Here is a 26,890-nt window from a genome sequence, read left to right as displayed (position 1 = left end):
CTCTACCTCCACTCCCGCACCTTCCTCCATGTCCACCCCGACTCAGAACACCTACACCCGTCACAAGCACTCCCTTTACCTCCACTCCCACACCTTCCTCCATGTCCACTCCGACTCAGCACACCTACACCTGGTACAAGCACTCCCTCTACCTCCACTCTCACACCTTCCTCCATGTCCACCCCGACTCAGCACACCTATACCTGGTACAAGCACTCCCTCTTCCTCCACTCCCACACCTTCCTCCATGTCCACCCCAACTCAGCACACCTACACCAGTTACAAGCACTCCCTCGACTTTCACTCCTGCACCTCCCTCCATGTCCACCCCACCTCAGCACACCTACACCTGGTACAAGCACTCCCTCTTCCTCCACTCCCACACCTTCCTCCATGTCCACCCCGACTCTGCACACCTACACCAGTTACAAACACTCCCTCTACCTCCACTCCCACACCTTCCCCCATGTCCACCCCAACTCAGCACACCTACACCAGTTACAAACACTCCCTCTACCTCCACTCCCACACCTTCCCCCATGTCCACCCCAACTCAGCACACCTACACCTGGTACAAGCTCTCCCTCCACTCCCACACCTTCCTCCATGTCCACCCCGACTCAGTACACCTACACCTGTTACAAGCACACCCTCTACCTCCACTCCTGCACCTTCCTCCATGTCCACCCGACTCAGCACACCTACACCAGTTACAAGCACTACCTCCACTCCTGAACCTTCCTCCACGTCCACCCCAACTCAGCACACCTACACCAGTTACAAGCACTCCCTCTATCTCCACTCCCACACCTTCCTCCATGTCCACCCTGACTCAGCACACCTACACCTGTTACAAGCACTCCCTCTACCTCCACTCCCGCACCTCCCTCCATGTCCACCCCGACTCAGCACACCTACACCAGTTACAAGCACTCCCTCTACCTCCACTGCCACACCTTCCTCCATGTACACCCCGACACAGCACACCTACACTTGGTACAAGCACTCCCTCTACCTCCACTCTCACACCTTCCTCCATGTCCACTCCGACTCAGCACACCTACACCTGGTACAAGCACTCCCTCTACCTCCACTCTCACACCTTCCTCCATGTCCACCCCGACTCAGCACACCTATACCTGGTACAAGCACTCCCTCTTCCTCCACTCCCACACCTTCCTCCATGTCCACCCCAACTCAGCACACCTACACCAGTTACAAGCACTCCCTCTTCCTCCACTCTCACACCTTCCTCCATGTCCACCCCGACTCTGCACACCTACAACAGTTACAAACACTCCCTCTACCTCCACTCCCACACCTTCCCCCATGTCCACCCCAACTCAGCACACCTACACCAGTTACAAACACTCCCTCTACCTCCACTCCCACACCTTCCCCCATGTCCACCCCAACTCAGCACACCTACACCTGGTACAAGCTCTCCCTCCACTCCCACACCTTCCTCCATGTCCACCCCGACTCAGTACACCTACACCTGTTACAAGCACACCCTCTACCTCCACTCCTGCACCTTCCTCCATGTCCACCCGACTCAGCACACCTACACCAGTTACAAGCACTACCTCCACTCCTGAACCTTCCTCCACGTCCAGCCCAACTCAGCACACCTACACCAGTTACAAGCACTCCCTCTATCTCCGCTCCCACACCTTCTTCCACATCCACCCCAATTCAGCACACCTACACCCGTTACAAGCACTCCCTCTACCTCCACTCTCACACCTTCCTCCATGTCCACCCCGACTCAGCACACCTATACCTGGTACAAGCACTCCCTCTTCTTCCACTCCCACACCTTCCTCCATGTCCACCCCAACTCAGCACACCTACACCAGTTACAAGCACTCCCTCGACTTTCACTCCTGCACCTCCCTCCATGTCCACCCCACCTCAGCACACCTACACCTGGTACAAGCACTCCCTCTTCCTCCACTCCCACACCTTCCTCCATGTCCACCCCGACTCTGCACACCTACACCAGTTACAAACACTCCCTCTACCTCCACTCCCACACCTTCCCCCATGTCCACCCCAACTCAGCACACCTACACCAGTTACAAACACTCCCTCTACCTCCACTCCCACACCTTCCCCCATGTCCACCCCAACTCAGCACACCTACACCTGGTACAAGCTCTCCCTCCACTCCCACACCTTCCTCCATGTCCACCCCGACTCAGTACACCTACACCTGTTACAAGCACACCCTCTACCTCCACTCCTGCACCTTCCTCCATGTCCACCCGACTCAGCACACCTACACCAGTTACAAGCACTACCTCCACTCCTGAACCTTCCTCCACGTCCACCCCAACTCAGCACACCTACACCAGTTACAAGCACTCCCTCTATCTCCGCTCCCACACCTTCTTCCACATCCACCCCAATTCAGCACACCTACACCCGTTACAAGCACTCCCTCCACCTATATTCCCGCTCCTCCATCCATGTCCACCCCGACTCAGCACACCTACACTTGGTACAAGCACTCCCTCTACCTCCCCTCTCACACCTTCCTCCATGTCCACCCCGACTCAGCACACCTACACCAGTTACAAGCACTCCCTCTACCTCCATTCACATACCTTCATTCATGTCCAACCCAACTCAGCACACCTACACCTGTTACAAGCACTTCCTCTACCTCCACTCCCACACCTTCCTCCATGTCCACTCCGACTCAGCACACCTACACCAGTTACAAGCACTCCCTCTACCTCCACTCCCACACCTACCTCCATGTCCACCCCAACTCAGCACACCTACACCAGTTACAAGCACTCTCTCAACTTTCACTCCTGCACCTCCCTCCATGTCCACCCCATCTCAGCACACCTACACCTGGTACAAGCACTCCCTCTTCCTCCACTCCCACACCTTCCTCCATGTCCACCCCGACTCAGCACACCCACGCCAGTTACAAACACTCCCTCTACCTCCACTCCCACACCTTCCCCCATGTCCACCCCAGCTCAGCACACCTACACCAGTTACAAACACTCCCTCTACCTCCACTCCCACACCTTGCCCCATGTCCACTCCAACTCAGCACACCTACACCTGGTACAAGCTCTCCCTCCACTCCCACACCTTCCTCCATGTCCACCCCGACTCAGTACACCTACACCTGTTACAAGCACTCCCTCTACCTCCACTCCTTCACCTTCCTCCATGTCCACCCGACTCAGCACACCTACACCAGTTACAAGCACTACCTCCACTCCTGCACCTTCCTCCACGTCCACCCCAACTCAGCACACCTACACCAGTTACAAACACTCCCTCTCCCTCCACTCCCACACCTTCCCCCATGTCCACCCCAACGCAGCACACCTACACCTGGTACAAGCACTCCCTCTACCTCCACTCCCACACCTTCCTCCATGTCCACCCCGACTCAGCACACCTACACCCGTCACAAGCACTCCCTCTACCTCCACACCCACACCTTCCTCCATGTCCACTCTAACTCAGCACACCTACACCTGGTACAAGCACTCCCTCTACCTCCACTCTCAAACCTTCCTCCATGTCCACCCCGACTCAGCACACCTACACCAGTTACAAGCACTCCATCTACCTCCATTCACAAAACTTCCTTCATGTCCACCCCAACTTAGCACACCTACACCTGTTACACCTTCCCCCATGTCCACCCCAACTCAGCACACCTACACCAGTTACAAACACTCCCTCTACCTCCACTCCCACACCTTCCCCCATGTCCACCCCAACTCAGCACACCTACACCTGGTACAAGCTCTCCCTCTACCTCCAGTCCCACACCTTCCTCCATGTCCAACCCGACTCAGTACACCTACACCTGTTACAAGTACTCCCTCTACCTCCACTCCTGCACCTTCCTCCATGTCCACCCCAACGCAGCACACCTACACCTGGTACAAGCTCTCCCTCTACCTCCACTCCCACACCTTCCTCCATGTCCACCCCGACTCAGTACACCTACACCTGTTACAAGCACTCCCTCTACTTCCACTCCCTCACCTTCTTCCATGTCCACGCTGACTCAGCACACCTACACCAGTTACAAGCACTCCATCCACCTCCACTCCCGCACCTCCCTCCATGTCCACCCCGACTCAGCACACCTACACCAGTTACAAGCACTCCCTCTACCTCCATTCACATACCTTCCTTCATGTCCACCCCAACTCAGCACACCTACACCTGTTACAAGCACTTCCTCTTCCTCCACTCCCACACCTTCCTCCATGTCCACCCCGACTCAGCACACCTACACCAGTTACAAGCACTCCCTTTACCTCCACTCCCACACCTTCCTCCATGTCCACTCCGACTCAGCACACCTACACCAGTTACAAGCACTCCCTCTACCTCCACTCCCACACCTTCCTCCATGTCCACCCTGACTCAGCACACCTACACCTGTTACAAGCACTCCCTCTACCTCCACTCCCGCACCTCCCTCCATGTCCACCCCGACTCAGCACACCTACACCAGTTACAAGCACTCCCTCTACCTCCACTGCCACACCTTTCTCCATGTACACCCCGACACAGCACACCTACACTTGGTACAAGCACTCCCTCTACCTCCACTCCCGCACCTTCCTCCATGTCCACCCCGACTCAGAACACCTACACCCGTCACAAGCACTCCCTTTACCTCCACTCCCACACCTTCCTCCATGTCCACTCCGACTCAGCACACCTACACCTGGTACAAGCACTCCCTCTACCTCCACTCTCACACCTTCCTCCATGTCCACCCCGACTCAGCACACCTATACCTGGTACAAGCACTCCCTCTTCCTCCACTCCCACACCTTCCTCCATGTCCACCCCAACTCAGCACACCTACACCAGTTACAAACACTCCCTCTACCTCCACTCCCACACCTTCCCCCATGTCCACCCCAACTCAGCACACCTACACCTGGTACAAGCTCTCCCTCCACTCCCACACCTTCCTCCATGTCCACCCCGACTCAGTACACCTACACCTGTTACAAGCACACCCTCTACCTCCACTCCTGCACCTTCCTCCATGTCCACCCGACTCAGCACACCTACACCAGTTACAAGCACTACCTCCACTCCTGAACCTTCCTCCACGTCCACCCCAACTCAGCACACCTACACCAGTTACAAGCACTCCCTCTATCTCCACTCCCACACCTTCCTCCATGTCCACCCTGACTCAGCACACCTACACCTGTTACAAGCACTCCCTCTATCTCCACTCCCACACCTTCCTCCATGTCCACCCTGACTCAGCACACCTACACCTGTTACAAGCACTCCCTCTACCTCCACTGCCACACCTTCCTCCATGTACACCCCGACACAGCACACCTACACTTGGTACAAGCACTCCCTCTACCTCCACTCCCACACCTTCCTCCATGTCCACCCTGACTCAGCACACCTACACCTGTTACAAGCACTCCCTCTACCTCCACTCCCGCACCTTCCTCCATGTCCACCCCGACTCAGAACACCTACACCCGTCACAAGCACTCCCTTTACCTCCACTCCCACACCTTCCTCCATGTCCACTCCGACTCAGCACACCTACACCTGGTACAAGCACTCCCTCTACCTCCACTCTCACACCTTCCTCCATGTCCACCCCGACTCAGCACACCTATACCTGGTACAAGCACTCCCTCTTCCTCCACTCCCACACCTTCCTCCATGTCCACCCCAACTCAGCACACCTACACCAGTTACAAGCACTCCCTCGACTTTCACTCCTGCACCTCCCTCCATGTCCACCCCACCTCAGCACACCTACACCTGGTACAAGCACTCCCTCTTCCTCCACTCCCACACCTTCCTCCATGTCCACCCCGACTCTGCACACCTACACCAGTTACAAACACTCCCTCTACCTCCACTCCCACACCTTCCCCCATGTCCACCCCAACTCAGCACACCTACACCAGTTACAAACACTCCCTCTACCTCCACTCCCACACCTTCCCCCATGTCCACCCCAACGCAGCACACCTACACCTGGTACAAGCTCTCCCTCCACTCCCACACCTTCCTCCATGTCCACCCGACTCAGTACACCTACACCTGTTACAAGCACACCCTCTACCTCCACTCCTGCACCTTCCTCCATGTCCACCCGACTCAGCACACCTACACCAGTTACAAGCACTACCTCCACTCCTCAACCTTCCTCCATGTCCACCCCAACTCAGCACACCTACACCAGTTACAAGCACTCCCTCTATCTCCGCTCCCACACCTTCTTCCACATCCACCCCAATTCAGCACACCTACACCCGTTACAAGCACTCCCTCCACCTATATTCCCGCACCTCCATCCATGTCCACCCCGACTCAGCACACCTACACTTGGTACAAGCACTCCCTCTACCTCCCCTCTCACACCTTCCTCCATGTCCACCCCGACTCAGCACACCTACACCAGTTACAAGCACTCCCTCTACCTCCATTCACATACCTTCCTTCATGTCCAACCCAACTCAGCACACCTACACCTGTTACAAGCACTTCCTCTACCTCCACTCCCACACCTTCCTCAATGTCCACTCCGACTCAGCACACCTACACCAGTTACAAGCACTCCCTCTACCTCCACTCCCACACCTACCTCCATGTCCACCCCAACTCAGCACACCTACACCAGTTACAAGCACTCTCTCAACTTTCACTCCTGCACCTCCCTCCATGTCCACCCCATCTCAGCACACCTACACCTGGTACAAGCACTCCCTCTTCCTCCACTCCCACACCTTCCTCCATGTCCACCCCGACTCAGCACACCCACGCCAGTTACAAACACTCCCACTACCTCCACTCCCACACCTTCCCCCATGTCCACCCCAGCTCAGCACACCTACACCAGTTACAAACACTCCCTCTACCTCCACTCCCACACCTTGCCCCATGTCCACTCCAACTCAGCACACCTACACCTGGTACAAGCTCTCCCTCCACTCCCACACCTTCCTCCATGTCCACCCCGACTCAGTACACCTACACCTGTTACAAGCACTCCCTCTACCTCCACTCCTGCACCTTCCTCCATGTCCACCCGACTCAGCACACCTACACCAGTTACAAGCACTACCTCCACTCCTGCACCTTCCTCCACGTCCACCCCAACTCAGCACACCTACACCAGTTACAAGCACTCCCTCTATCTCCACTCCCAAACCTTCTTCCACATCCACCCCAACTCAGCACACCTACACCCGTTACAAGCACTCCCTCCACCTATATTCCCGCACCTCCCTCCATGTCCTCCCCGACTCAGCACACCTACACTTGGTACAAGCACTCCCTCTACCTCCACTCCCACACCTTCCTCCACGTCCACTTCGACTCAGCACACCTACACCCGTTACAAGCACTCCATGTACCTCCACTCCCACACCTTCCTCCATGTCCACCCTGACTCAGCACACCTACACCAGTTACAAGCACTCCCTCTACCTCCACTCCCACACCAACCTCCATGTCCACTCCAACTCAGCACACCTACACCTGTTACAAGCACTTCCTCTTCCTCCACTCCCACACCTTCCTCCATGTCCACCCCGACTCAGCACACCTACACCAGTTACAAGCACTCCCTTTACCTCCACTCCCACACCTTCCTCCATGTCCACTCCGACTCAGCACACCTACACCTGGTACAAGCACTCCCTCTACCTCCACTCTCACACCTTCCTCCATGTCCACCCCGACTCAGCACACCTATACCTGGTACAAGCACTCCCTCTTCCTCCACTCCCACACCTTCCTCCATGTCCACCCCAACTCAGCACACCTACACCAGTTACTAGCACTCCCTCGACTTTCACTCCTGCACCTCCCTCCATGTCCACCCCCCCTCAGCACACCTACACCTGGTACAAGCACTCCCTCTTCCTCCACTCCCACACCTTCCTCCATGTCCACCCCGACTCTGCACACCTACACCAGTTACAAACACTCCCTCTACCTCCACTCCCACACCTTCCCCCATGTCCACCCCAACTCAGCACACCTACACCAGTTACAAACACTCCCTCTACCTCCACTCCCACACCTTCCCCCATGTCCACCCCAACTCAGCACACCTACACCTGGTACAAGCTCTCCCTCCACTCTCACACCTTCCTCCATGTCCACCCCGACTCAGTACACCTACACCTGTTACAAGCACACCCTCTACCTCCACTCCTGCACCTTCCTCCATGTCCACCCGACTCAGCACACCTACACCAGTTACAAGCACTACCTCCACTCCTGAACCTTCCTCCACGTCCACCCCAACTCAGAACACCTACACCAGTTACAAGCACTCCCTCTATCTCCACTCCCACACCTTCCTCCATGTCCACCCTGACTCAGCACACCTACACCTGTTACAAGCACTCCCTCTACCTCCACTCCCGCACCTCCCTCCATGTCCACCCGACTCAGCACACCTACACCAGTTACAAGCACTACCTCCACTCCTGAACCTTCCTCCACGTCCACCCCAACTCAGCACAGCTACACCAGTTACAAGCACTCCCTCTATCTCCGCTCCCACACCTTCTTCCACATCCACCCCAATTCAGCACACCTACACCCGTTACAAGCACTCCCTCCACCTATATTCCCGCACCTCCATCCATGTCCACCCCTACTCAGCACACCTACACTTGGTACAATCACTCCCTCTACCTCCCCTCTCACACCTTCCTCCATGTCCACCCCGACTCAGCACACCTACACCAGTTACAAGCACTCCCTCTACCTCCATTCACATACCTTCCTTCATGTCCAACCCAACTCAGCACACCTACACCTGTTACAAGCACTTCCTCTACCTCCACTCCCACACCTTCCTCCATGTCCACTCCGACTCAGCACACCTACACCAGTTACAAGCACTCCCTCTACCTCCACTCCCACACCTACCTCCATGTCCACCCCAACTCAGCACACCTACACCAGTTACAAGCACTCTCTCAACTTTCACTCCTGCACCTCCCTCCATGTCCACCCCATCTCAGCACACCTACACCTGGTACAAGCACTCCCTCTTCCTCCACTCCCACACCTTCCTCCATGGCCACCCCGACTCAGCACACCCACGCCAGTTACAAACACTCCCTCTACCTCCACTCCCACACCTTCCCCCATGTCCACCCCAACTCAGCACACCTACACCAGTTACAAACACTCCCTCTACCTCCACTCCCACACCTTGCCCCATGTCCACTCCAACTCAGCACACCTACACCTGGTACAAGCTCTCCCTCCACTCCCACACCTTCCTCCACGTCCACTTCGACTCAGCACACCTACACCCGTTACAAGCACTCCATCTACCTCCACTCCCACACCTTCCTCCATGTCCACCCTGACTCAGCACACCTACACCAGTTACAAGCACTCCCTCTACCTCCACTCCCACACCAACCTCCATGTCCACTCCAACTCAGCACACCTACACCTGGTACAAGCACTCCCTCTACCTCCACTCTCACACCTTCCTCCATGTCCACCCCGACTCAGCACACCTACACCAGTTACAAGCACTCCCTCTACCTCCATTCACATACCTTCCTTCATGTCCACCCCAACTCAGCACACCTACACCTGTTACAAGCACTTCCTCTTCCTCCACTCCCACACCTTCCTCCATGTCCACCCAGACTCAGCACACCTACACCAGTTACAAGCACTCCCTTTACCTCCACTCCCACACCTTCCTCCATGTCCACTCCGACTCAGCACACCTACACCTGGTACAAGCACTCCCTCTACCTCCACTCTCACACCTTCCTCCATGTCCACCCCGACTCAGCACACCTATACCTGGTACAAGCACTCCCTCTTCCTCCACTCCCACACCTTCCTCCATGTCCACCCCAACTCAGCACACCTACACCAGTTACTAGCACTCCCTCGACTTTCACTCCTGCACCTCCCTCCATGTCCACCCCCCCTCAGCACACCTACACCTGGTACAAGCACTCCCTCTTCCTCCACTCCCACACCTTCCTCCATGTCCACCCCGACTCTGCACACCTACACCAGTTACAAACACTCCCTCTACCTCCACTCCCACACCTTCCCCCATGTCCACCCCAACTCAGCACACCTACACCTGGTACAAGCTCTCCCTCCACTCTCACACCTTCCTCCATGTCCACCCCGACTCAGTACACCTACACCTGTTACAAGCACACCCTCTACCTCCACTCCTGCACCTTCCTCCATGTCCACCCGACTCAGCACACCTACACCAGTTACAAGCACTACCTCCACTCCTGAACCTTCCTCCACGTCCACCCCAACTCAGCACACCTACACCAGTTACAAGCACTCCCTCTATCTCCACTCCCACACCTTCCTCCATGTCCACCCTGACTCAGCACACCTACACCTGTTACAAGCACTCCCTCTACCTCCACTCCCGCACCTCCCTCCATGTCCACCCCGACTCAGCACACCTACACCAGTTACAAGCACTCCCTCTACCTCCACTGCCACACCTTCCTCCATGTACACCCCGACACAGCACACCTACACTTGGTACAAGCACTCCCTCTACCTCCACTCCCACACCTTCCTCCATGTCCACCCTGACTCAGCACACCTACACCTGTTATAAGCACTCCCTCTACCTCCACTCCCGCACCTTCCTCCATGTCCACCCCGACTCAGAACACCTACACCCGTCACAAGCACTCCCTTTACCTCCACTCCCACACCTTCCTCCATGTCCACTCCGACTCAGCACACCTACACCTGGTACAAGCACTCCCTCTACCTCCACTCTCACACCTTCCTCCATGTCCACCCCGACTCAGCACACCTATACCTGGTACAAGCACTCCCTCTTCCTCCACTCCCACACCTTCCTCCATGTCCACCCCAACTCAGCACACCTACACCAGTTACAAGCACTCCCTCGACTTTCACTCCTGCACCTCCCTCCATGTCCACCCCACCTCAGCACACCTACACCTGGTACAAGCACTCCCTCTTCCTCCACTCCCACACCTTCCTCCATGTCCACCCCGACTCTGCACACCTACACCAGTTACAAACACTCCCTCTACCTCCACTCCCACACCTTCCCCCATGTCCACCCCAACTCAGCACACCTACACCAGTTACAAACACTCCCTCTACCTCCACTCCCACACCTTCCCCCATGTCCACCCCAACTCAGCACACCTACACCTGGTACAAGCTCTCCCTCCACTCCCACACCTTCCTCCATGTCCACCCCGACTCAGTACACCTACACCTGTTACAAGCACACCCTCTACCTCCACTCCTGCACCTTCCTCCATGTCCACCCGACTCAGCACACCTACACCAGTTACAAGCACTACCTCCACTCCTGAACCTTCCTCCACGTCCACCCCAACTCAGCACACCTACACCAGTTACAAGCACTCCCTCTATCTCCGCTCCCACACCTTCTTCCACATCCACCCCAATTCAGCACACCTACACCTGTTACAAGCACTCCCTCCACCTATATTCCCGCACCTCCATCCATGTCCACCCCTACTCAGCACACCTACACTTGGTACAAGCACTCCCTCTACCTCCCCTCTCACACCTTCCTCCATGTCCACCCCGACTCAGCACACCTACACCAGTTACAAGCACTCCCTCTACCTCCATTCACATACCTTCCTTCATGTCCAACCCAACTCAGCACACCTACACCTGTTACAAGCACTTCCTCTACCTCCACTCCCACACCTTCCTCCATGTCCACTCCGACTCAGCACACCTACACCAGTTACAAGCACTCCCTCTACCTCCACTCCCACACCTACCTCCATGTCCACCCCAACTCAGCACACCTACACCAGTTACAAGCACTCTCTCAACTTTCACTCCTGCACCTCCCTCCATGTCCACCCCATCTCAGCACACCTACACCTGGTACAAGCACTCCCTCTTCCTCCACTCCCACACCTTCCTCCATGTACACCCCGACTCAGCACACCCACGCCAGTTACAAACACTCCCTCTACCTCCACTCCCACACCTTCCCCCATGTCCACCCCAACTCAGCACACCTACACCAGTTACAAACACTCCCTCTACCTCCACTCCCACACCTTGCCCCATGTCCACTCCAACTCAGCACACCTACACCTGGTACAAGCTCTCCCTCCACTCCCACACCTTCCTCCATGTCCACCCCGACTCAGTACACCTACATCTGTTACAAGCACTCCCTCTACCTCCACTCCTGCACCTTCCTCCATGTCCACCCGACTCAGCACACCTACACCAGTTACAAGCACTACCTCCACTCCTGCACCTTCCTCCACGTCCACCCCAACTCAGCACACCTACACCAGTTACAAGCACTCCCTCTATCTCCACTCCCAAACCTTCTTCCACATCCACCCCAACTCAGCACACCTACACCCGTTACAAGCACTCCCTCCACCTATATTCCCGCACCTCCCTCCATGTCCTCCCCGACTCAGCACACCTACACTTGGTACAAGCACTCCCTCTACCTCCACTCCCACACCTTCCTCCACGTCCACTTCGACTCAGCACACCTACACCCGTTACAAGCACTCCATCTACCTCCACTCCCACACCTTCCTCCATGTCCACCCTGACTCAGCACACCTACACCAGTTACAAGCACTCCCTCTACCTCCACTCCCACACCAACCTCCATGTCCACTCCAACTCAGCACACCTACACCTGGTACAAGCACTCCCTCTACCTCCACTCTCACACCTTCCTCCATGTCCACCCCGACTCAGCACACCTACACCAGTTACAAGCACTCCCTCTACCTCCATTCACATACCTTCCTTCATGTCCACCCCAACTCAGCACACCTACACCAGTTACAAGCACTCCCTCTACTTCCACTCCAGCACCTCCCTCCGTGTCCACGCCGACTCAGCACACCTACACCAGTTACAAGCACTCCCTCCACCTCCACTCCCGCACCTCCCTCCATGTCCACCCCTACTCAGCACACCTACACCAGTTACAAGCACACCCTCTACCTCCACTGCAACACCTTCCTCCATGTCCACCCCGACACAGCACACCTACACTTGGTACAAGCACTCCCTCTACCTCCACTCCCACACCTTCCTCCATGTCCACCCCGACTCAGCACGCCTACACCCGTCACAAGCACTCCCTCTACCTCCACACCCACACCTTCCTCCATGTCCACTCTAACTTAGCACACCTACACCTGGTACAAGTACTCCCTCTACCTCCACTCTCACACCTTCCCCCATGTCCACCCCAACTCAGCACACCTAAACCAGTTACAAACACTCCCTCTACCTCCACTCCCACACCTTCCCCCATGTCCACCCCAACTCAGCACACCTACACCTGGTACAAGCATTCCCTCTACCTCCACTCCCACACCTTCCTCCATGTCCACCCCGACTCAGTAAACCTACACCTGTTACAAGTACTCCCTCTATCTCCACTCCCACACCTTCTTCCACGTCCACCCGAATCAGCACACCTACACCAGTTACAAGCACTACCTCCACTCCTGCACCTTCCTCCACGTCCACCCCAACATAGCACACCTACACCAGTTACAAGCACTCCCTCCACCTATATTCCTGCACCTCCCTCCATGTCCACCCCGACTCAGCACACCTACACCAGTTACAAGCACTCCCTCTACCTCCACTCCTGCACCTTTCTCCATGTCCACCCCAACATAGCACACCTACACCAGTTACAAGCACTCCCTCCACCTATATTCCCGCACCTCCCTCCATGTCCACCCCGACTCAGCACACCTACACTTGGTACAAGCACTCCCTCTACCTCCACTCCCACACCTTCCTCCACGTCCACCCCGACTCAGCACACCTACGCCCGTTACAAGCACTCCCTCTACCTCCACTCCTGCACCTTTCTCCATGTCCACCCCGACTCAGCACACCTACACCCGTCACAAGCACTCCCTCTACCTCCACTCCCACACCTTCCTCCATGTCCACTCCAACTCAGCACACCTACACCTGGTACAAGCACTCCCTCTACCTCCACTCTCACACCTTCCTCCATGTCCACCCCGACTCAGGACACCTACACGAGTTACAAGAACTCCCTCTACCTCCATTCACATACCTTCCTTCATGTCCACCCCAACTCAGCACACCTACACCTGTTACAGGCACTTCCTCTACCTCCACTCCTGCACCTTTCTCCATGTCCACCCCGACTCAGCACACCTACACCCGTCACAAGCACTCCCTCTACCTCCACTCCCACACCTTCCTCCATGTCCACTCCAACTCAGCACACCTACACCTGGTACAAGCACTCCCTCTACCTCCACTCTCACACCTTCCTCCATGTCCACCCCGACTCAGGACACCTACACGAGTTACAAGAACTCCCTCTACCTCCATTCACATACCTTCCTTCATGTCCACCCCGACTCAGCACACCTACACCAGTTACAAGCACTCCCTCTACCTCCACTCCTGCACCTTTCTCCATGTCCACCCCGACTCAGCACACCTACACCCGTCACAAGCACTCCCTCTACCTCCACTCCCACACCTTCCTCCATGTCCACTCCAACTCAGCACACCTACACCTGGTACAAGCACTCCCTCTACCTCCACTCTCACACCTTCCTCCATGTCCACCCCGACTCAGGACACCTACACGAGTTACAAGAACTCCCTCTACCTCCATTCACATACCTTCCTTCATGTCCACCCCGACTCAGCACACCTACACCAGTTAGAAGCACTCCCTCTACCTCCACTCCCACACCTTCCTCCATGTCCACCTCGACTCAGCACATCTACACCTGGTACAAGCACTCCCTCTTCATCCACTCCCACACGTTCCTCCATGTCCACCCCAACTCAGCACACCTACACCAGTTACAAGCACTCCCTTGACTTTCACTCCTGCACCTCCCTCCATGTCCACCCCACCTCAGCACACCTACACCTGGTACAAGCACTCCCTCTACCTCCACTCTCACACCTTCCTCCATGTCCACCCCGACTCAGGACACCTACACGAGTTACAAGAACTCCCTCTACCTCCATTCACATACCTTCCTTCATGTCCACCCCGACTCAGCACACCTACACCAGTTAGAAGCACTCCCTCTACCTCCACTCCCACACCTTCCTCCATGTCCACCCCAACTCAGCACACCTACACCTGGTACAAGCACTCCCTCTACCTCCACTCCCACACCTTCCCCCATGTCCACCCCGACTCAGCACACCTACACCATTTACAAACACTCCCTCTACCTCCACTCCCACCCCATGTCCACCCCAACTCAGCACACCTACACCTGGTACAAGCACTCCCTCTTCCTCCACTACCACACCTTCCTCCATGTCCACCCCAACTCAGCACACCTACACCAGTTACAAACACTCCCTCTACCTCCACTCCCACACCTTCCCCCATGTCCACCCCAACGCAGCACACCTACACCTGGTACAAGCTCTCCCTCTACCTCCACTCCCACACCTTCCTCCATGTCCACCCCGACTCAGTACACCTACACCTGTTACAAGCACTCCCTCTACTTCCACTCCCTCACCTTCTTCCATGTCCACGCCGACTCAGCACACCTACACCAGTTACAAGCACTCCATCCACCTCCACTCCCGCACCTCCCTCCATATCCACCCCGACTCAGCACACCTACACCAGTTACAAGCACTCCCTCTACCTCCACTGCCACTCCTTCCTCCATGTACACCCCGACAGAGCACACCTACACTTGGTACAAGAACTCCCTCTACCTCCACTCCCACACCTTCCTCCATGTCCACCCTGACTCAGCACACCTACACCTGTTACAAGCACTCCCTCTACCTCCACTCCCGCACCTTCCTCCATGTCCACCCCGACTCAGAACACCTACACCCGTCACAAGCACTCCCTCTACCTCCACTCCCACACCTTCCTCCATGTCCACTCCAACTCAGCACACCTACACCTGGTACAAGCACTCCCTCTACCTCCACTCTCACACCTTCCTCCATGTCCACCCCAACTCAGCACACCCATACCTGGTACAAGCACTCCCTCTTCCTCCACTCCCACACCTTCCTCCATGTCCACCCCAACTTAGCACACCTACCCCAGTTACAAGCACTCCCTCGACTTTCACTCCTGCACCTCCCTCCATGTCCACCCCACCTCAGCACACCTACACCTGGTACAAGCACTCCCTCTTCCTCCACTCCCACACCTTCCTCCATGTCCACCCCGACTCAGCACACCTACACCAGTTACAAACACTCCCTCTACCTCCACTCCCACACCTTCCCCTATGTCCACCCCAACTCAGCACACCTACACCAGTTACAAACACACCCTCTACCTCCACTCCCACACCTTCCCCATGTCCATCCCAACTCAGCACACCTACACCTGGTACAAGCTCTCCCTCCACTCCCACACCTTCCTCCATGTCCACCCCGACTCAGTACACCTACACCTGTTACAAGCACTCCCTCTACCTCCACTCCTGCACCTTCCTCCATGTCCACCCGACTCAGCACACCTACACCAGTTACAAGCACTACCTCCACTCCTGCACCTTCCTCCACGTCCACCCCAACTCAGCACACCTACACCAGTTACAAGCACTCCCTCTATCTCCACTCCCACACCTTCTTCCACATCCACCCCAATTCAGCACACCTACACCGTTACAAGCACTCCCTCCACCTATATTCCCGCACCTCCCTCCATGTCCACCCCGACTCAGCACACCTACACTTGGTACAAGCACTCCCTCTACCTCCCCTCTCACACCTTCCTCCATATCCACCCCGACTCAGCACACCTACACCAGTAACAAGCACTCCCTCTACCTCCATTCACATACCTTCCTTCATGTCCAACCCAACTCAGCACACCTACACCTGTTACAAGCACTTCCTCTACCTCCACTCCCACACCTTCCTGCATGTCCACTCCGACTCAGCACACCTACACCAGTTACAAGCACTCCCTCTACCTCCACTTCCACACCTTCCTCCATGTCCACCCTGACTCAGCACACCTCTACCTGGTACAAGCACTCCCTCGTCCTCCACTCCCACACCTACCTCCATGTCCACCCCAACTCAGCACACCTACCCCAGTTACAAGCACTCCCTCAACTTTCACTCCTGCACCTCCCTCCATGTCCACCCCACCTCAGCACAGCTACACCTGGTACAAGCACTCCCTCTTCCTCCACTCCCACACCTTCCTCCATGTCCACCCCGACTCAGCACACCCACACCAGTTGCAAACACTCCCTCTACCTCCACTCCCACACCTTCCCCCATGTCCACCCCAACTCAGCACACCTACACCAGTTACAAACACTCCCTCTACCTCCACTCCCACACCTTGCCCCATGTCCACTCAAACTCAGCACACCTACACCTGGCACAAGCTCTCCCTCCACTCCCACACCTTCCTCCATGTCCACCCCGACTCAGTACACCTACACCTGTTACAAGCACTCCCTCTACCTCCACTCCTGCACCTTTCTCCATGTCCACCCGACTCAGCACACCTACACCAGTTACAAGCACTACCTCCACTCCTGCACCTTCCTCCACGTCCACCCCAACTCAGCACACCTACACCAGTTACAAGCACTCCCTCTATCTCCACTCCCAAATCTTCTTCCACATCCACCCCAACTCAGCACACCTACACCCGTTACAAGCACTCCGTCCACCTATATTCCCGCACCTCCCTCCATGTCCACCCGACTCAGCACACCTACACTTGGTACAAGCACTCCCTCTACCTCCACTCCCACACCTTCCTCCACGTCCATCCCGACTCAGCACACCTACACCCGTTACAAGCACTCCATCTACCTCCACTCCCACACCTTCCTCCATGTCCACCCTGACTCAGCACACCTACACCAGTTACAAGCACTCCCTCTACCTCCACTCCCACACCAACCTCCATGTCCACTCCAACTCAGCACACCTACACCTGGTACAAGCACTCCCTCTACCTCCACTCTCACACCTTCCTCCATGTCCACCCCGACTCAGCACACCTACACCAGTTACAAGCACTCCCTCTACCTCCATTCACATACCTTCCTTCATGTCCACCCCAACTCAGCACACCTACACCTGTTACAAGCACTTCCTCTACCTCCACTCCCACACCTTCCTCCATGTCCACCCCGACTCAGCACACCTACACCTGGTACAAGCTCTCCCTCTTCCTCCACTCCCACACCTTCCTCCATGTCCACCCCGACTCAGCACACCTACACCAGTTACAAACACTCCCTCTACCTCCACTCCCACACCTTCCCCAATGTCCACTCCAACTCAGCACACCTACACCAGTTACAAACACTCCCTCTACCTCCACTCCCACACCTTACCCCATGTCCACCCCAACTCAGCACACCTATACCTGGTACAAGCTCTCCCTCTACCTCCACTCCCACACCTTCCTCCATGTTCACCCCGACTCAGTACACCTACACCTGTTACAAGCACTCCCTCTACTTCCACTCCCTCATCTTCCTTCATGTCCACCCCGACTCAGTACACCTACACCAGTTACAAGCACTCCCTCTACTTCCACTCCCGCCCCTCCCTCCATGTCCACGCCGACTCAGCACACCTACACCAGTTACAAGCACTCCCTCCACCTCCACTCCCGCACCTCCCTCCATGTCCACCCCTACTCAGCACACCTACACCAGTTACAAGCACTCCCTCTACCTCCACTGCCACACCTTCCTCCATGTCTACCCCGACACAGCACACCTACACTTGGTACAAGCACTCCCTCTACCTCCACTCCCACACCTTCCTCCATGTCCACCCCGACTCAGCACACCTACACCCGTCACAAGCACTCCCTCTACCTCCACACCCACACCTTCCTCCATGTCCACTCTAACTCAGCACACCTACACCTGGTACAAGCACTCCCTCTACCTCCACTCTCAAACCTTCCTCCATGTCCACCCCGACTCAGCACACCTACACCAGTTACAAGCACTCCATCTACCTCCATTCACATACCTTCCTTCATGTCCACCCCAACTTAGCACACCTACACCTGTTACACCTTCCCCCATGTCCACCCCAACTCAGCACACCTACACCAGTTACAAACACTCCCTCTACCTCCACTCCCACACCTTCCCCCATGTCCACCCCAACTCAGCACACCTACACCTGGTACAAGCTCTCCCTCTACCTCCACTCCCACACCTTCCTCCATGTCCAACCCGACTCAGTACACCTACACCTGTTACAAGTATTCCCTCTACCTCCACTCCTGCACCTTCCTCCATGTCCACCCGACTCAGCACACCTACACCAGCTACAAGCACTACCTCCACTCCTGCACCTTCCTCCACATCCACCCCAACTCAGCACACCTAAACCAGTTACAAGCACTCCCTCTATCTCCACTCCCACACCTTTTCCCATGTCCACCCCGAGTCAGCACACCTACACCAGTTACAGGCCCTCCCTCTACCTCCACTCCCACAACTTTCTCCATATCCACCCAGACTCAGCACACCTGCACCAGCTACAGGCACTCCCTATACCGCCACTCCCACACCTTCCTCCATGTCCATCCCGACTCAGCACACCTACACCTGTTACAAGCACTCCCTCTACTTCCACTCCCTCACCTTCCGCTATGTCCACGCAGACTAAGCACACCTACACCAGTTACAAGCACTCCCTCCACCTCCACTCCTGCACCTCCCTCCATGTCCACCCCAACTCAGCACACCTACACCTGGTACAAGCACTCCCTCTTCCTCCCCTCCCACACCTTCCTCCATGTCCAGCCTGACTCAGCACACCTACACCAGTTACAAGCACTCCCTCTACCTCCACTCCTGCACCTTCCTCCATGTCCACCCCGACTCAGCACACCTACACCTGGTACAAGCACTCCCTCTTCCTCCACTCCCACACCTTCCTCCATGTCCACCGCAACTCAGCACACCTACACCAGTAACAAGCACTCCCTTGACTTTCACTCCTGCACCTCCCTCCATGTCCACCCCAACTCAGCACACCTACACCCATCACAAGCACTGCCTCTACCTCCACTCCCACACCTTCCTCCATGTCCACTCCAACTCAGCACACCAACACCTGGTACAAGCACTCCCTCTACCTCCAAGCTCACACCTTCCTCCATGTCCACCCCGACTCAGCACACCTACACCAGTTACAAGCACTCCCTCTACCTCCACTCCCACACCTTCCTTCATGTCCACCCCGACTCAGCACACCTACACCTGGTACAAGCACTCCCTCTTCCTCCACTCCCACACCTTCCTCCATGTCCACCCCGACTCAGCACACCTACACCTGTTACAAGCACTCCCTCTACTTCCACTCCCTCACCTTCCGCTATGTCCACGCCGACTAAGCACACCTACACCAGTTACAAGCACTCCCTCCACCTCCACTCCTGCACCTCCCTCCATGTCCACCCCAACTCAGCACACCTACACCTGGTACAAGCACTCCCTCTTCCTCCACTCCCACACCGTCCTCCATGTCCAGCCTGACTCAGCACACCTACACCAGTTACAAGCACTCCCTCTACCTCCACTCCTGCACCTTCCTCCATGTCCACCCCGACTCAGCACACCTACACCTGGTACAAGCACTCCCTCTTCCTCCACTCCCACACCTTCCTCCATGTCCACCGCAACTCAGCACACCTACACCAGTAACAAGCACTCCCTTGACTTTCACTCCTGCACCTCCCTCCATGTCCACCCCAACTCAGCACACCTACACCCATCACAAGCACTGCCTCTACCTCCACTCCCACACCTTCCTCCATGTCCACTCCAACTCAGCACACCAACACCTGGTACAAGCACTCCCTCTACCTCCAATCTCACACCTTCCTCCATGTCCACCCCGACTCAGCACACCTACACCAGTTACAAGCACTCCCTCTACCTCCACTCCCACACCTTCCTTCATGTCCACCCCGACTCAGCACACCTACACCTGGTACAAGCACTCCCTCTTCCTCCACTCCCACACCTTCCTCCATGTCCACCCCGACTCAGCACACCTACACCAGTTACAAACACTCCCTCTACCTCCACTCCCACCCTATGTCCACTCCAACTCAGCACACCTACACCAGTTACAAACACTCCCTCTACCTCCACTCCCACACCTTCCCCCATGTCCACCCCAACTCAGCACACCTACACCTGGTACAAGCTCTCCCTCTACCTCCACTCCCACACCTTCCTCCATGTCCACCCTGACTCAGTACACCTACACCTGTTACAAGCACTCCCTCTACTTCCACTCCCTCACCTTCTTCCATGTCCACGCCGACTCAGCACACCTACACCAGTTACAAGCACTCCATCCACCTCCACTCCCGCACCTCCCTCCATGTCCACCCCGACTCAGCACACCTACACCAGTTACAAGCACTCCCTCTAACTCCACTGCCACACCTTCCTCCATGTACACCCCGACACAGCACACCTACACTTGGTACAAGCACTTCCTCTACCTCCACTCCCACACCTTCCTCCATGTCCACCCTGACTCAGCACACCTACACCTGTTACAAGCACTCCCTCTACCTCCACTCCCGCACCTTCCTTCATGTCCACCCCGACTCAGCACACCTACACCCGTCACAAGTACTCCCTCTACCTCCACTCCCACACCTTCCTCCATGTCCACTCCAACTCAGCACACCTACACCTGGTACAAGCACTCCCTCTACCTCCACTCTGACACCTTCCTCCATGTCCACCCCGACTCAGCACACCTACACCAGTTACAAGCACTCTCTCTACCTCCACTACCACACCTTCCTCCATGTCCACCCCAACTCAGCACACCTACACCAGTTACAAACACTCCCTCTACCTCCACTCCCACCCCATGTCCACCCCAACTCAACACACCTACACCAGTTACAAACACTCCCTCTACCTCCACTCCCACACCTTCCCCCATGTCCACCCCAACGCAGCACACCTACACCTGGTACAAGCTCTCCCTCTACCTCCACTCCCACACCTTCCTCCATGTCCACCCCGACTCAGTACACCTACACCTGTTACAAGCACTCCCTCTACTTCCTCTCCCTCACCTTCTTCCATGTCCACGCCGACTCAGCACACCTACACCAGTTACAAGCACTCCATCCACCTCCACTCCCGCACCTCCCTCCATGTCCACCCCGACTCAGCACACCTACACCAGTTACAAGCACTCCCTCTACCTCCACTGCCACACCTTCCTCCATGTACACCCCGACACAGCACACCTACACTTGGTACAAGCACTCCCTCTACCTCCACTCCCACACCTTCCTCCACGTCCACCCTGACTCAGCACACCTACACCTGTTACAAGCACTCCCTCTACCTCCACTCCCGCACCTTCCTCCATGTCCACCCCGACTCAGAACACCTACACCCGTCACAAGCACTCCCTTTACCTCCACTCCCACACCTTCCTCCATGTCCACTCCAACTCAGCACACCTACACCTGGTACAAGCACTCCCTCTACCTCCACTCTCACACCTTCCTCCATGTCCACCCCGACTCAGCACACCTATACCTGGTACAAGCACTCCCTCTTCCTCCACTCCCACACCTTCCTCCATGTCCACCCCAACTCAGCACACCTACACCAGTTACAAGCACTCCCTCGACTTTCACTCCTGCACCTCCCTCCATGTCCACCCCACCTCAGCACACCTACACCTGGTACAAGCACTCCCTCTTCCTCCACTCCCACACCTTCCTCCATGTCCACCCCGACTCTGCACACCTACACCAGTTACAAACACTCCCTCTACCTCCACTCCCACACCTTCCCCCATGTCCACCCCAACTCAGCACACCTACACCAGTTACAAACACTCCCTCTACCTCCACTCCCACACCTTCCCCCATGTCCACCCCAACTCAGCACACCTACACCTGGTACAAGCTCTCCCTCCACTCCCACACCTTCCTCCATGTCCACCCCGACTCAGTACACCTACACCTGTTACAAGCACACCCTCTACCTCCACTCCTGCACCTTCCTCCATGTCCACCCGACTCAGCACACCTACACCAGTTACAAGCACTACCTCCACTCCTGAACCTTCCTCCACGTCCACCCCAACTCAGCACACCTACACCAGTTACAAGCACTCCCTCTATCTCCGCTCCCACACCTTCTTCCACATCCACCCCAATTCAGCACACCTACACCCGTTACAAGCACTCCCTCCACCTATATTCCCGCACCTCCATCCATGTCCACCCCTACTCAGCACACCTACACTTGGTACAAGCACTCCCTCTACCTCCCCTCTCACACCTTCCTCCATGTCCACCCCGACTCAGCACACCTACACCAGTTACAAGCACTCCCTCTACCTCCATTCACATACCTTCCTTCATGTCCAACCCAACTCAGCACACCTACACCTGTTACAAGCACTTCCTCTACCTCCACTCCCACACCTTCCTCCATGTCCACTCCGACTCAGCACACCTACACCAGTTACAAGCACTCCCTCTACCTCCACTCCCACACCTACCTCCATGTCCACCCCAACTCAGCACACCTACACCAGTTACAAGCACTCTCTCAACTTTCACTCCTGCACCTCCCTCCATGTCCACCCCATCTCAGCACACCTACACCTGGTACAAGCACTCCCTCTTCCTCCACTCCCACACCTTCCTCCATGTCCACCCCGACTCAGCACACCCACGCCAGTTACAAACACTCCTTCTACCTCCACTCCCACACCTTCCCCCATGTCCACCCCAACTCAGCACACCTACACCAGTTACAAACACTCCCTCTACCTCCACTCCCACACCTTGCCCCATGTCCACTCCAACTCAGCACACCTACACCTGGTACAAGCTCTCCCTCCACTCCCACACCTTCCTCCACGTCCACTTCGACTCAGCACACCTACACCCGTTACAAGCACTCCATCTACCTCCACTCCCACACCTTCCTCCATGTCCACCCTGACTCAGCACACCTACACCAGTTACAAGCACTCCCTCTACCTCCACTCCCACACCAACCTCCATGTCCACTCCAACTCAGCACACCTACACCTGGTACAAGCACTCCCTCTACCTCCACTCTCACCCCTTCCTCCATGTCCACCCCGACTCAGCACACCTACACCAGTTACAAGCACTCCCTCTACCTTCATTCACATACCTTCCTTCATGTCCACCCCAACTCAGCACACCTACACCTGTTACAAGCACTTCCTCTTCCTCCACTCCCACACCTTCCTCCATGTCCACCCCGACCCAGTTACAAGCACTCCCTTTACCTCCACTCCCACACCTTCCTCCATGTCCACTCCGACTCAGCACACCTACACCTGGTACAAGCACTCCCTCTACCTCCACTCTCACACCTTCCTCCATGTCCACCCCGACTCAGCACACCTATACCTGGTACAAGCACTCCCTCTTCCTCCACTCCCACACCTTCCTCCATGTCCACCCCAACTCAGCACACCTACACCAGTTACTAGCACTCCCTCGACTTTCACTCCTGCACCTCCCTCCATGTCCACCCCCCCTCAGCACACCTACACCTGGTACAAGCACTCCCTCTTCCTCCACTCCCACACCTTCCTCCATGTCCACCCCGACTCTGCACACCTACACCAGTTACAAACACTCCCTCTACCTCCACTCCCACACCTTCCCCCATGTCCACCCCAACTCAGCACACCTACACCAGTTACAAACACTCCCTCTACCTCCACTCCCACACCTTCCCCCATGTCCACCCCAACTCAGCACACCTACACCTGGTACAAGCTCTCCCTCCACTCTCACACCTTCCTCCATGTCCACCCCGACTCAGTACACCTACACCAGTTACAAGCACTACCTCCACTCCTGAACCTTCCTCCACGTCCACCCCAACTCAGCACACCTACACCAGTTACAAGCACTCCCTCTATCTCCACTCCCACACCTTCCTCCATGTCCACCCTGACTCAGCACACCTACACCTGTTACAAGCACTCCCTCTACCTCCACTCCCGCACCTCCCTCCATGTCCACCCCGACTCAGCACACCTACACCAGTTACAAGCACTCCCTCTACCTCCACTGCCACACCTTCCTCCATGTACACCCCGACACAGCACACCTACACTTGGTACAAGCACTCCCTCTACCTCCACTCCCACACCTTCCTCCATGTCCACCCTGACTCAGCACACCTACACCTGTTACAAGCACTCCCTCTACCTCCACTCCCGCACCTTCCTCCATGTCCACCCCGACTCAGAACACCTACACCCGTCACAAGCACTCCCTTTACCTCCACTCCCACACCTTCCTCCATGTCCACTCCGACTCAGCACACCTACACCTGGTACAAGCACTCCCTCTACCTCCACTCTCACACCTTCCTCCATGTCCACCCCGACTCAGCACACCTATACCTGGTACAAGCACTCCCTCTTCCTCCACTCCCACACCTTCCTCCATGTCCACCCCAACTCAGCACACCTACACCAGTTACAAGCACTCCCTCGACTTTCACTCCTGCACCTCCCTCCATGTCCACCCCACCTCAGCACACCTACACCTGGTACAAGCACTCCCTCTTCCTCCACTCCCACACCTTCCTCCATGTCCACCCCGACTCTGCACACCTACACCAGTTACAAACACTCCCTCTACCTCCACTCCCACACCTTCCCCCATGTCCACCCCAACTCAGCACACCTACACCAGTTACAAACACTCCCTCTACCTCCACTCCCACACCTTCCCCCATGTCCACCCCAACTCAGCACACCTACACCTGGTACAAGCTCTCCCTCCACTCCCACACCTTCCTCCATGTCCACCCCGACTCAGTACACCTACACCTGTTACAAGCACACCCTCTACCTCCACTCCTGCACCTTCCTCCATGTCCACCCGACTCAGCACACCTACACCAGTTACAAGCACTACCTCCACTCCTGAACCTTCCTCCACGTCCACCCCAACTCAGCACACCTACACCAGTTACAAGCACTCCCTCTATCTCCGCTCCCACTCCTTCTTCCACATCCACCCCAATTCAGCACACCTACACCCGTTAAAAGCACTCCCTCCACCTATATTCCCGCACCTCCATCCATGTCCACCCCTACTCAGCACACCTACACTTGGTACAAGCACTCCCTCTACCTCCCCTCTCACACCTTCCTCCATGTCCACCCCGACTCAGCACACCTACACCAGTTACAAGCACTCCCTCTACCTCCATTCACATACCTTCCTTCATGTCCAACCCAACTCAGCACACCTACACCTGTTACAAGCACTTCCTCTACCTCCACTCCCACACCTTCCTCCATGTCCACTCCGACTCAGCACACCTACACCAGTTACAAGCACTCCCTCTACCTCCACTCCCACACCTACCTCCATGTCCACCCCAACTCAGCACACCTACACCAGTTACAAGCACTCTCTCAACTTTCACTCCTGCACCTCCCTCCATGTCCACCCCATCTCAGCACACCTACACCTGGTACAAGCACTCCCTCTTCCTCCACTCCCACACCTTCCTCCATGTACACCCCGACTCAGCACACCCACGCCAGTTACAAACACTCCCTCTACCTCCACTCCCACACCTTCCCCCATGTCCACCCCAACTCAGCACACCTACACCAGTTACAAACACTCCCTCTACCTCCACTCCCACACCTTGCCCCATGTCCACTCCAACTCAGCACACCTACACCTGGTACAAGCTCTCCCTCCACTCCCACACCTTCCTCCATGTCCACCCCGACTCAGTACACCTACATCTGTTACAAGCACTCC

The sequence above is a fragment of the Pleurodeles waltl genome, chromosome 3_1 (assembly GCF_031143425.1).
Source record: "Pleurodeles waltl isolate 20211129_DDA chromosome 3_1, aPleWal1.hap1.20221129, whole genome shotgun sequence".
NCBI lineage: Eukaryota > Metazoa > Chordata > Amphibia > Caudata > Salamandridae > Pleurodeles > Pleurodeles waltl.
The sequence above is the reverse complement of the archived record's forward strand: the minus strand, read 5'-3'. Positions refer to the sequence as shown.